Source organism: Chenopodium album, chromosome 22 (genome assembly GCF_948465745.1).
Source record: "Chenopodium album chromosome 22, dcCheAlbu1.1, whole genome shotgun sequence".
NCBI classification, from domain to species: Eukaryota; Viridiplantae; Streptophyta; class Magnoliopsida; order Caryophyllales; family Amaranthaceae; genus Chenopodium; species Chenopodium album.
The window spans coordinates 7,477,117-7,490,591 of NC_137855.1; positions in this window are offsets into that span (position 1 = coordinate 7,477,117).

Genomic DNA, 13,475 nt, shown 5'->3' on the forward strand with positions numbered 1-13,475 from the left:
CGATTAAAGTACGATAGAAGGACTCAATTTTTCAAAATTTTATAGAAACTAATTGGCATTTTCTGCCACAAATAAAGAAATAAAAATAAATACTAGTATATGAAATCCTGATTTTCCACTAATTCATTGCAAGTTTGTATCTCATGAGATTTTCTCTTTAGTGAATAATAACTGATTGGTCAATTAAAATGACACAAAAGTCCACTTTAAGATTTTTTTTTTTTTTGTTTTTTTTTTTTTTTTTGGTTTTTGTTTTTTTTTTTAAAATAAAATAAAAATAAAAAAAAAAATTATTGCTCTCTAAATTGTCAATTAACACACCAATATTTATTTAAAAAATGTAAAGTGGGATAAAGAATTCACTCTCTTAGATACATGTACTCTTTTATTTCTAGTATATTCTCCATATCACAAAGGATTATTTACTTTGCATTTTCAATTTCAAACTTTAAAAATAATAACGGTTTATAAACTATTACCAATGTATAGTGGAAAAAAAATGACCATGTGGAATTTTATCAAATTTATTTTAATGTAAATCATATTACGAGTAAAATTTCTATATAATACGTAATTAAAGATATTTATGGTCCTAGTTAAGGATTGAACTATGAATTTTTATATGACATCAGAGTCATTGATCATGACCTATTTCACTTACTGAAATCAAATGTTACACTTTATGTTGGTTCACATTTCACACGCTGCTCCTCCCTCCTTCCCCCCTGTCCTCCACATAATTCACCCAGCCTATCTATGTAGTTAGTAACATACATCAAATTAATTTCACTTTTAATTTTTATATAAACTAAACAGAAAACATAGACGTGCATGCATTGTGTCAGTAATCACATTATTTAACACCTCTCCAATTCAACTTGGATTGGTTACCTTTTCCTTTTATAGGATTACATATAATAATATATTACTTCTTCCATTTTTATTTAGTTGCAACACACCCCTTTGACACGCATGTTAAGAAAGATATTAGACTAGGTAAACGGATAAATTAATTTACACAAAATTTTATCACCTATAAGAAGAAAGGGATAAGTTGTTACAGTTTAAATTTTATAGCTTAATTGATTCGTTTACCTAGTTTAATCACTTCATCGATAAGCGTGATAAAAAGTGTGTTCCAAGTATAAAAAAACAAAGGAAGTATTATATATTATTGTATATATAATAATATACATTATAATAATTCTTCTTTTTTTCAATTGTTGACACGTCTTGACTTTTATGGAGTATTACTTTTAAATAACTCTACTTTAGCAAACCTTTTGTGATATATTGATAAGAAGGAAAAAAACATATATATTCATGTGGGATTTTGTAAAGTTCCTATTAATGTGCAATTTCTAAAGATATTAGCTTCATTATTTTTACTTATTAATAATTAGAGTTATTTATGCTTGAATTTAAATGTTAGCCCCTATTCTCTTCACCTTAAAAAAAATAATATTAAGTAAAAATAATTTCAGTTCAGTAAAAATAAGTTTAGTTCAGTAAAATTCAGTTTTCTTAAAGAAGAATTATTATAGAAAATCAGTAAAAATAATTTCAGTTCAGCAAGAATAATTTCAGTTCAGTAAAATTAATTTAAGTTCAGTAAAAATAATATAAGTTCAGCAGATATAATTTTGCTTCAGTAAAATTAATTTCAGTTCAGCAAAAATAAGGTGAAGAGAACGGGGCCTTAGTAAACGTGTATGATAATAGAAAAATGTAACTAATTTGGAATGGAACTCATTACCTTGTTGTACCTATTGAAATTGTAATGTTACACCCTTATGTTCTATATATGTTGGTTCACAATTCACGTGTTGGCTCTCCCTTTCTCCTCCCATACCCCTCCCTCCCACATTGTACTCCACGATATTCATCCAGCATATGTAGTTAGTAAAATCAAATTAATTCCTTTAACTTTTGATTTTTGATTGCTGTGATGTGCATGCAATATGTTAGCAGTCACATTATCTAACACCTCTCTTGATCAACCTGATCCTAAATCAAAGTAAGAGCAATTACCTTTTCTTTTGGATCGAAGATTACATTCCATATATAATTCATATTTTCTTCGATCCAAATTGGTTTAAATGTTTTAATTTTACTTTTAATTTGTCAATTTTCACTCAGACTATTTTAACTATAGCATCTTTTGTGGTTTATTATTAAGAGAAAACATATTTATTTGAGAGCTTGTTAAGTTCCTCACAATATATAATTTCAAAATTTTACTTTTATAAATTTTACTTATTGATAATTAGAGTTATTTACAATTCAATTTGAATGCTAACAACCGCACTTAATGAAAGAAGCATGTCAACTAATTAGAAATGAAGCTCATTACCTTATTTCATTTATTGTAACTACTGTAACGTTACACTCTATGAATTGGTTCACAATTCACACAATACTCCTATCTATGTTCTCCTCCCCCACCCCTTCTTCCCTCCTACCCAAATTGTCTCCATATTATTCACCCAATCTATGAAGTTAGGGCCTGTTCACTTCAACTTAATTTCAGTTCAGTTCAGTTCCAATCAGTTTAGTTCAACTCCAACAAGTTTAGTTCAGTTCAATTCAACTCCTAATTTCCTTCTCTCATAAAATATTCATTACAGCTCTATTCAGTTCAGTTCAGCTCTAATCAGTTAAGTTCAGTTCAGCTCAGTTCAGTAAATGTGAACAGGCTCTTTAGTAACATCATATTGATTCCTTTCACTTTTGTTATTGGATCAATTTAGTATACAAATTAAAGATGTGACACGCGAGTATCGTGTCAGTAGTCACATTATTTTACACCCTCTTGATTAATTTGATCTTTAAGCAAAGTGAGATCGTTAATATTTTATTTTAGATGATTACATTCCATATATAACTTATATTTCCTTCATTCCAAATTGGTTCATGACATGTTTTGACTTTTACTGACAATTTATTAACTCTTTAATTGTAGCAGTATTGTGTTATTGTTAAGAGAAAATATATGAAGCTGAGATCTTTTTAAGTCCATCTCAACGTGTAATTTTGAATTATTAACTTTTATGTTATTATTTATTGATAATAAGAGTTACTTTTGCTTTTTACGATTGGACTTAAGCTCTAACAAACATGCGTGATAAAGTGTACGTGTCAATTAATTTGGAATGAAGCTCATCTTGTGACTTCATTGTTCATAGCTCACATGCTGCTCCTCCCGGCCCTCCTTCTCCCAGCTCCTCTCTCCCAAATTGATTCCTCACTTTATTCACCCAACCTACGTAAGAGTAACATCAAATTGCTTCCTTAGCTTTCACTTTTGATTTTAAATAAGTTCAAAAGAAAGATGTGACATGCATGCATTGTGTCTTAATTAAATCCGAGTGATATATATCGTGCAATGTTCCAAGAATTAACATTCCAATTTACTATATGAAAAAATAGCATGTACATAACATAATCTTCTATAGGATGATTATTTATAGCTGATATAAATTTATTAATTGTGATTTGTGACTATAAATTGTTGGTCGAATATCATATGATGATCATGGACCAAAATGTGTTTTAAACTTGTTACATATAAAGTGTAAAAAAAAAAATGTTACAAATAAACTTCTAATCCTAGATGACTTGCTGGTGAGCAAACCCTCGACGAAGGAGGGCTCTGAAATCTTTGTTTTTGATAGCCATGCTGAGCAGGAAGAGAGTAAAAAGGGTAGGTGTGGTGCTGAGGAAGTGGTGAGAGGGGATGGGAAGGTGGTGAAAGGGTGGAAGAGAATACCACGAGACAATGATCATAGTATGGGTGAAGGTGTTGTGTTGTCAGGAGAAAAACGAAACCTTGAAAATATGGCGAAAGAGAGTGAGAGTATGATGGCTGGTTCGATAGATAGAGGAAAAAAGAAACGTGTTACCTCTAATGCTGCTGTGAGTGTGGCGAGCCCCACCAAAAGGGCTCTTTGTGATAAATGAGTTACATCTTGTCTTGGAATTGCAGGGGGTTGGGGAGCACCACTGCAATTAATGCGTTGAAGCGCATAGTATTTCTTGAATGCCCCCAATTGGTGTTTCTCATGGAGACGAAGTTGAAGAAGTTTGAGATGGAAAAAATCAAAAATAAAATAAAATCCAGCTCTTGTTTTATTGTTGAATGTGAAGGGGAAGGGAGGAGGAGAAGAGGAGGGTTGGCTCTTCTTTGGAATAATAGTATTGAGGTCAGTATAAATTCTTTCTCGACAAATCACATTGATGCTATGGCTCGTTCGATCATTCATGGTGAGTGGCGTTTTTCTGGTGTATATGGGTATCCGGAAGAAGAAAATAAATGGAAAACTGGGCAGCTCCTAAGGACGTTAAAAGAGGGGAATGACAATCCTTGGCTTTGCGGTGGTGACTTGAATTTAATGCTACATTCGGGTGAGAAGCAAGGTGGGAGGCCGTTTGATATGGAGGAGGCAAATATCTTGCGTGATGCTGTTGGGTTTTGTCATTTGGAGGATCTTGGCTTTATTGGTCATGATTTTACTTGGTCGAACAATAGGGGTGGGGAAGAAAATATACAAGAGAGGCTTGATAGGTTCCTTGCAAACCGGGCTTGGAAAGATGCTTTTCAAGGGTCTTTTGTCACTCATCTTACGAAGAGGAAATCCGATCACCTCCCTCTCCTTCTTTGTATTCAAGAAGCCGTCTCAAAGCAAAAGAAGAAAAAGAAGAAAAGGTTGTATCGTTTCGAGGAGATGTGGCTTCGAGATGAGAAGTGTGCCGACATTATTGCCGAGGCATGGGATTATGGTGGAGACTTGTGCTCGAAAATTGCTTTTACTTCCACAAAATTGAGTGCGTGGAGTAGAGATAAGTTTGGAGATTTTATAAAAGAGTTGAATGTGTGTAAGGCTCAAATGAAGTTTCTCATGGGGGAAGTTCAATCGACGGAAGTAATTGCACAAATGAGGGCTTTAGATGATCGTATGGATGAGCTTGAAAGAAGGGAGGAGATGTATTGGAAGCAAGGAAGTAGACAAGATTGGCTCAAACATGGGGATAAGAACACTTCTTTTTTCCATCAAAAAGCCAAGCAAAGAGAAGCACGGAACAATATCATGTGTGTAAAAGATGTGGCCGGAAACGTCTACAAGGAGGAAGAACAAATTGCTGGAATTTTTGTGAATTTTTTTGAAGACCTGTTCGCAACAAATAGCAATGTTGAAGTGGAGCCTGTGATTGACAAGGTGGATAGGATTGTTGATGATAGACAACAGGAGAGTTTGGCAGCCCCTTTTACAGCAGAAGAGGTTCATACGGCACTCTTCCAAATGCACCCTACAAAGGCCCCCGGGCCCGATGGTATGTCTGCAATTTTTTTCCAGAAATTTTGGGATATTGTGGGGAATGATGTAGTGGGGAAAGTGTTGGATATTTTGAATAATAATGGGGATATAGGTTCTATTAATCAGACTCACATTGTGTTAATTCTGAAAAAAAAAGATTGTGAGTCTCCTGTTGATTATAGACCTATTAGTTTGTGCAATGTGTTGTATAAAATTGTCATAAAGGTGCTAGCTAACAGGTTAAAATTAGTTCTTCCTTACATTTTTCATGATTCGCAGAGTGGATTTGTTCCGGGAAGATTGATAACTGATAATGTGCTTGTTGCTTATGAGTGCTTCCATTACTTGAGAAAGAAGAAGAAGGGCAAGAAAGGTTACCTTGGGCTCAAGCTGGACATGAGTAAGGCGTACGATAGGGTTGAATGGAAATTTCTTCAGGAAATAATGTTGAAGCTTGGTATGCCGGATAATTTTGTGATCTTGGTAATAAAATGTGTCAGTACTGCTTCTTTTGATGTTCTTGTTAATGGTCAACCGTCGAGGACTTTTAAGTCCACTCGGGGGCTTAGACAAGGAGATCCCATCTCCCCTTTCCTGTTTATTCTGTGTGCGGAAGGTTTGTCGTCGTTGCTAAGAGATGCGGAGAGTAAGAGCCTTATCCATGGGGTGAAAATTGGCCGGCATGTGAAGCCAATTTCTCATCTATTTTTTGCCGATGATAGCCTTTTATTTGTGAGAGCGACAGAAGAGGAGGTTGAGAATGTGCTTAGTATTCTTTCTACCTATGAGATTGCATCGGGTCAGAAACTGAATATGGATAAATCAGAGGTGTCCTTTAGCCGAAATATGGATCAAGAACGGAAAAACACGCTTCAGATAAAGTTATCTTTTAAGGTCGTCGAAGGACATGATAAATATTTGGGTCTTCCAACTTACATTAGAGGGTCTAAAAAACAGGTTTTCCAGAATATTCAGGATCGGATTTGGAAAAAGCTCAAAGGTTGGAAGGAAAAATATTTGTCTCAAGCCGGGAAAGAAGTTTTAATCAAATCCATTGCACAAGCAATCCCCACATATGCAATGCAATGTTTTTTGATTCCGGCTAGTATTTTGAATGTGGTTGAAAAACTTTGTCGGCAATTTTTTTGGGGGCAACAACGGGAGGAAAGCAAAATTTGTTGGGTTGCTTGGGAAAAGATGTACGTTCCGAAGAGTCAAGGAGGCCTTGGTTTTAGAAATATGAAGAATTTTAATAAGGCTCTTCTAGCAAAGCAAGCTTGGCGTATTCTCTCTAATGAAGACTCCCTTATGGCCAAAGTTTTAAAGGGCAAATATTTTCCACATTCGACTTTCAAGGAGGCAAAGATTCACCCGAATTCGAGTTATACTTGGAGGTCCATCCTTGGAGCTAGAGATGTGTTGATGAGAGGGGTTAGAAGAAATATAGGTGATGGTGTTGCAACTCAAATATGGCGTGATCCATGGATACCTAGCCTTAATGGTTTTTGTGTAGCATCGAGTCAACCTGATGATAGCTCCTGCCCAATGTATGTGAGGCAACTTTGGGACAGCAATAGACGATGGGACGTTGACCTTCTCAAGGACAATTTTACTGATGTTGAGGTTAGTGCTATTCGCAATATCCCCATCCCATTGTTTGATAGTAGTGATAGATGGATGTGGCATTACTCAAAGGATGGGTGCTTTACGGTGAAAAGTGCGTATAACATGCTGACAGTTGGGAAAATGCGTGACAAAGCATCATCCTCGAGTGGTAGCTCTTCTTTTGATTGGAAGAAAGTGTGGAATTTGGAAGTCCCCCAAAAAATTAAGATGTTTGCTTGGCGTACAGTTAAGGATGCTCTAGCAACTCGGGATAATCTTGCGAGAAGGGGAATGGAGATTGATAGGTGGTGTCTTATGTGTGGTAATGAAAATGAGAATATTCTCCATATGCTTGTACAATGTGAGGAGGCAAGATTGGTTTGGTATACTTTTCCTCTTCGATTGAGTGTTGAGAAGTATAATGGGGAGACGTTTACTGAGTGGTGTATTTCGGTTCTTAAGTCTTGTAATGATGTGAATTGGTGGAGCTTATTTTGGTGCCTTGCTTGGGGTATTTGGTTGCGTAGAAATGGGTGGGCATTTCAGAAGAAAAAGATCGAGGGAACCGAGATTATTCGCAAAGCTGTAAGTCTGATTGGGGAATTTGAATTTGCAAAGGACATAAGCACCTTGAGCCCCCCTGCTATGACCTTGGATACTATCTGGAAGCCGCCATCAATTGGGGTCATAAAGGTGACTTCGGATGCTGCAAAATTGTCACAGTCAGTAGTTGGTCTTGGAGGGGTAATGCGAGATCATGTTGGAGATGTTGTGGCTGCTATGTGTATGAGAATGGAAGGGTGCTTCGAGGTGGATGTCATGGAGGCATTGGCTATGAGGCATGCTTTGCAGGTTACTATGGAGTCGGGCTTCCTTAGTGTTTGTTTGGAGACGGATTGTTTAAAGTTTTTCTCCCACCTGTCGAAGGCTATGGTCACAACCAACGCATTTGGGATGATTGTTAACGATATTCTGAAGCTTGCTAGATCATGCCAAATGTGCTCCTTCTCGTTTGTGAAGCGTTCAGGCAACAAAGTAGCTCATAGTTTAGCTAAATCATGTAATGTTTATTTCGATTTTAGAGTTTGGTTGGAGGATTATCCTCAAGATTAGCTGAAGTTATTATGGCTGATTTGAGCCTTGTTGAAGCTTAATAAAATTGCCTGTGCTTCCTGTCAAAAAAAAAAAAAATCCTAGATGACTTGGTGTGCTTTTCAATTTTCTTCATGACTAATCCATGGTCTTTTCAAAAATAGAATTTTTGATGGTTAGTTACTTAGCTTAGCTTCCAGAAAGCTTCTTGCCATTGATCAAAGCTACTTCGTATAAATTAATTAAAGAAGAGTAAAAATTTGTTCTATTATGACTTGGTCTTCTCTTTAATTACTCTTCCAAAAATTGTTATTTGCATACTCAAATAATCTGGGACATCTTATAAATACTATCTCCGATCTCAAAATTTCTTTTCGATTATTGTGTATACACAATCGTGTTGTAAACTGTATGTGGGTGTAAAAAACAATAGATAAAGTGAGAGGGAGTAATTAAACTTGTCGAGTTCTTTGTAATGGTAAGGAAGATTTGATTATACTTCAACCCTCGTGATTTTTGGAATAAACACTTTAGAATTTGAGAGTAGAGAGTAGAGATAAGGAATTTCCTATCCCTAAATATTCTCACTTATTGATGGAATTCAAATCTCAAACCTTTTGGATTTGAGGCAAGAAATTTATTAAATGACCTAAAACTTTGTTAGTTAAAAAATAAACTTTGTAATAAAAATTAAAAGAAAATAAAAAATAAAAAATAATAAAAAAAAAAGCATAAAGAACTTCAAGATAAGAATGTGAAGTAGTGGACATGTTAATGTTCTACTACGTATATACATGTCAACCAAAAGAATGATCTCCAACCTTTCAAATTTGAAGCGTAATAACGCATTGACTATGAATCTACGATTTTTATTGATTCAAGGAAACAGTTGGGACCTTTGCAGCTTGCCGCCCGATTTGTACAACAGGTCAACAGTACAATAATCCACATGATTTTATATAGTCGTTATATAATATTATATCATATTGAACCGAGCAATGTTTGATCTAGTGGTCAAGATGTAGACTACTCATGTAGTCTCTTGAATAAAAAGTTACGAAACTAAATTATACTAGGAGTTCTCGGGGTTATTATTCCCTTATTATTTTCACTTACTTTCATTAACCTATTATTATTTTTTAATTTTACTAAACTGGACTTATTTTGTTAAATTTAATCTTATGTTTGAATAAAGTCAGATGAAATGAAGAGAATTAAAACTAAAGTAGATTGACCAATGGGAGACTAGGAGTTATCGACAAGATATAGTTTTATACTTTTATCATATGGATTTATAATTTATTATACTCCGTAGTAGATTAGTAGTGTACTTTGCGTTTTGAAACTTTTGATTTTTGGTAATGTATGGGTCAATATGAATTAGGGCGGATACGGTCAATATGAATTATATGATGAGGGTATTAACCGATTTAATATGTTTAGGGTCAATACGGTCAATATGATGAGGGTATTAACCGATTTAATATGTTTAGGGTCAATACGGTCAATATGATGAGGGTATTGACCGATTTAATATATTTAGGATCGAATCGGCGATGTAACTAGTTCTAAGGTAAATTGTCTTTGTATTGGAATTTTAGATTTTCTCGAAATTGTTTGTAAGTGCCGTTTGACTATCTTTCATTAATGAAATCCTTTCCTTCTAGTCAAAAAAAAAAAAAAAAAAAAGTTTTTTTTTTTTTTTTTTTTTTTTTTTTTTAACCATATGTTTCGATAAGTTACAATTATGTGGATAGTACTACTTATATAATCAAAGGTAGAAGCTCAAAGAAATTGTACCCCTCTATCCCAAAATAACCGACATAGTCAAGTTTGCACACATGTCGATATACTAATTTGACTTTATTATTGCTTTCAAAATTTTTTTTTTTTGACTTTATTAATATATAGACTTTATTAATGTATAAATAAATACTTAATGAAAATTATTTTTAAAATCATATTATGAAACTTTAATTTATACTATTATATATATATATATATATATATATATATATATATATATATATATATATATATATATATATATATATATATATATATATCTAATAACATATTTTATGATAAAATGTGTTTTTATTATTTTTTTTAAAAAAACCCTCCTTGTTTTAATAAGTGTTACACTTACTAAATCCAACTGTGTTTTAATAAGTGTTACACTTCCTTTTTTTGACAAAAAGCTTTGGATAGAAGGAAATGGAAGGAGAAGAAAGGAAGAGATAGGGAGGGGGACAAACTTTATTATTTCGATTAAGGATTGGGGGAAGGAAGGGAAAAAGAGAGAGAGGGATCCATTTTTCCTCTCTCTTTAATAAGCATAATTCCTCCAAAACTGAAGAGATTTGGAGGGAAAATAAAGCTCACCTCCCCCTCCCTTTCTTTTCCCTCATCTTCCTTGCCTTCTTTCTTTACTATCTAAACAACGTATAAAGGACTTTTAAAGAAGGATGAGATTGAGGGACTACTTAATGTTTTAGGGGTTGAGTATATTAATTAGGGGTTGAAGTTTATTTTAAAGTAGTAGTTTAACTTTTTAGTGTTGTTTTTTTGATAATGAAGAATATTAGATTGTCGGTGTAACATGTAAGTGGCGTACATGCGTTGCAATTATTTTTTCAATTAAAACTTTCCTTTACGATTGTTAGCTAGCCAACTTGAGACATGCTAGTATAATAAATCCTGCTTACATTAATGACCTCTATGTTTGTATTTCATTATTATGTACGAAGTATACAACTATACAAGTTCGCAAATTAAAGTGCTACCGTAATATACTTATATATACATGTTACAAGTAAATATCTTGAAAGGTTGATCTGTGATGAGTCCTAATCTGATGAGTACTATTTCTTATCGGCTAAAAAAAAACTTTAAGTAAACTAATTTATATGTACCAAATTAAACACCAAATGTACTTGGTATAAAATTTTAAAGTGCCAATATATGAAACTCAAAAAACTATAAAGAAATAATTTTTTTATAAAAAAATAATACCAGTACGTCTTAACAAGATAATAAGAGAAAACTCCGTACTAAAGTTCGTCTCTCCAACAAAACTCATCACCAAATTCATCAACACTAGCACGAACATTGTTGTTGGACGTCGAGGCGGAAGTCGGAACATGATCAGTAGAATTCTTGGAGAACATTGATGAAGAAAAGAAACGACCAAGATTATAAACTTGTTCTTGTTGATGAAGTTGTGCAAGAGAAAGATTGAAAAGAAACAAACGAATGCTAAGAAAACAAAGCATTACGATCCCAAACCAAAAAACACACGTCTCTTTCTTAGATTGTCCTGTTGTTCTTCGGTGACTCATTGTCGATCACGAACTTTTGAACTAACGTTCACGTAACCTTGTGACTTGTGATTATGTACGTAGAAATTAAAGTTGCCGAGTTCTTAGAAAATATAAACGGTTTTTTTAATCAGACAATCCTATATCCCTATAAAAACAATTAGGAATAGGAAACTTATTTCAAAAAAAAAAAAAAAAAAAAAAAAAAAAGGAATAGGAAACTAAAACTTTCTAAAAAAAATTAAATTTTTTTAAAGCATTTAATATTCAAAAAATCTTGCGTGGACCTGGTCTACAATAATATTATTGTGGACCTAAGGTTTATATACACGTAACTGACATTATATTTAATATAGTGACCCCTTATTTTATTATAGTAACCTTATTTATAACATAGTAACATTTTAAAAAACTTATGTAACCTTAATGTTATTATGAACTTAAAGTACAACATTATGTTGAAGAGTGACCTAATTTTAACATAGTGATCTTTATTATTTATATTGAACATTATATAAAATATTCATTAATAAAATTAACCTCTTATAACTTTTATAATGTCACACTAACTTTTATTTCAACATAATAACTTTATTTCAATATAGTGACCTTTTTTTAGTTATTAATAAAACAAGCATATAGTCTCTAATGTTAGTGGTCTACAATAAATTAGTGTGAACCAGGTTCATTTGAGAATTTGTATTTAATATTATACCTCCGCTATAAAGTTACCTTAAAATGATAAAAAGTTACCCTGTAATAGATGAAATTTACCCAATTAAATTTCCATATACTTGTATTGTTACTTTTTTTTTTTAATAGTATATTTATGTTACATTGATATAAATAAAAATTATTTATTCTTTATTGATAAAAGTTATCCAAAAAAGTCTAAAAGTTACTTTAAATTTATTAGTTAATTATCATATGCTATAACCAAAATATATATTCCAATATACTAAAAATTAAGAGAAAAAAAAATATCATACTTCGCATCTAATTAATTTTAACTAAAAAAAATTAAATAATAATGGTAATAATAAAAAAAAACCAATTAATATAATCTTGCGTCTCCTATGAATCCTACTGGAGATGTTGTCTTATTACTGTGGTTGTGGCTGTGGCTGCGGCTGCGGCTGTGGCTGCATCAGTGATACATTATCTATGGCCTTAGGCCTTTAGAAGTCGAGTGTAAGCCAAATCATCAATAGTTCGGAGTTCAAATTTACCCCTCATTTATTCACAGGTCACTTACATAAGCTTGTTTGAAATTTTTATTTTTTAGAAAAACTTAGCGTTATTAATCCTTATCAGAACAAATCAAATTATCATTTTTTTCCCGTAAAAAAAAAAAAAAAAAAATTTATCATTCCATGGCTTATCTTACCTCATTTATACTCATCTAAACGTTTTTTTTTTTTTTTAATCAATATTCGTAATAATCTTCTTTAGTACCTGTACTCGTAGAGTCGTAGTATATACATTATACAAGTCATAAGATAAAAGGAAAACAAAAATTTAACTTGTACAATGTACATTATTTTATTGACTTCTAAAATTACGAGTACCATACAAGATTGAAACAGCTGGGCTAATTTTTTGATATCTGCAATAATGAAATCACAATCTAATTGGGTAGTTGATTCTTCTTTTAGTGCTTATACTAACCATGCCCAATGCCCTAATCCGTCCAAATAATGTCAAAACACTTTTTTATTAGGCTTGTAGCTTGTTGCGATTATTGTGAATTTTTTTTTTTTTTAAATAAATAACTGCTTGTATAGGGTACTAAAGTAATTCAAGGTTAATTTTTTACTCTTCGTTGAAATATTTATGGGTGTATATAACAGTCGTTAGATTGACTAAATCTTACGAACTAATTCCTCCGTTTTCTTTTAGGTTGACACGTTTCTTTAGTCACGTTTGCCAATGCACTTATTCAATCATTAATATCTTTAATTGTCGATAAGCAAAAATTTTGAAAAGTTGATATTTTGAAAGTATATAACGTTACGAACCTAATAAGATCCCACATGACTATATTTTTCATTACGTATAAAGCACAAAATACGGTCAAATAGAGGTGGATGAATAGTGCTAAAGTCAAAACGTGTCAACTAAAAAGAAACGGAGGTAGTATAAT